Source organism: Chrysochloris asiatica, unplaced genomic scaffold (assembly GCF_000296735.1).
Source record: "Chrysochloris asiatica unplaced genomic scaffold, ChrAsi1.0 scaffold00029, whole genome shotgun sequence".
Classification (NCBI taxonomy): domain Eukaryota; kingdom Metazoa; phylum Chordata; class Mammalia; order Afrosoricida; family Chrysochloridae; genus Chrysochloris; species Chrysochloris asiatica.
Genome location: NW_006408547.1, coordinates 9,547,151 through 9,548,557, shown reverse-complemented (window position 1 = coordinate 9,548,557; position 1,407 = coordinate 9,547,151).

The following is a 1,407-nucleotide window of genomic DNA, read 5'->3' as shown; positions in this document are numbered from 1 at the left end:
GAGAGTGGAGAGTGTCAGTGTCCTGGTGTGGCACTGTGAGTTAATGCGCCAGACTGCAAAGCCATTTGAACTTCAAGGTCGGCGGTTCAAGCTCACCAGCTGTTCCTTGGAAACCCTATACCGGGTCGCTATGGGTTGGAATCGACTTGACGGCACTTGACAACAACAACATATATATGTCAAGTCCTGTGTAATGCTGGGGGTTAAAGCTCTGGACTGCAAGTTCAGGTGTTCAAGCTTACCAGTCACTCCCCGGAGACCCTACACAGGGTCACTCTGGATCAGACCTGACTAAACGGCATTTAACAACAACAACAAACATATATATGGGAACTTCAAAAATTCTTAGAAAATGGAATTCAAAAATGGAATTTCTCTATGAATTTTGAAGTTCCTTCTTATGTATATCCTTGTTAACAGAACGCACAGAGTAATTGCTTGAAAACCATTTTAAATAAAGAATTTTAAAACTCTAATGACCTCAAATTCTAACCATCTCTTACTTCAAACCCAGTTCTCTGTTTAATCCTTCTATTGGTGTATGCTGTCACTGATATTGAAGGTGTATTGTTTTCTAGAAATAAGCTTTAATTAGGACTCTTTAAATATCTGTTTGTCCATACAACATATTGAATAAATTATACCTTATTACATTGACCAATGGCAACGTGGAACAACTAAACAACCCAGTGGAAGGCTGACATTATTCAGACTTTTTCACCCTGAGTTTCTATGACAAATAGAGAGTACTTCAATTTCTGTTTCAGCAGTTTGTGAAAGCATCAAGGTACCTGCAGAGCTTGTGAATGGGCTGCTACTGGTTATAAAATAGATTATTTTCAGTTATTAGATTTGTAAGTTTTTACCAGATCAAATCAAGATATCAAGGAATTTATTTTTCTAGTATAAGCAGTAAGAGGCATTTCTATGAAGCTCAACTACAATATCATCTATACAAAAATGAGTAGACTACTGTTGTTAATTGCCATTGGTTTTGACTCTTATAGACCCTGTATAGGGTTTCCGAGGAGCAGTTGGTGGTTTTGAACTGCTGACCTTATGGTTCACAGGTCAATGATAATCCTACAGTACCACACCAGGGTCTATGTATATATATGGAATTATGGAACTATGGTGACATAGTAGTTACAAGTCAGGCTGCTAACCTGAAGGTCAGAAGTTCTAAACTACCAGCCATTCAGCCATTCTGCAGTAAAAAGATGAGACTTTCTGCTTCTGTAAAGATTTATAGCCTTAAAAACCCAATACAGGGTCACTGCAAGTAGGAACTGACTCCACAACACACAACCACCACCACTACTATATATATATACTTTACCTCAGACAGTGCAAGTTCCAACCCGATGGCACCTGACAACAACAACAATATATATATGTTGTTGTTAT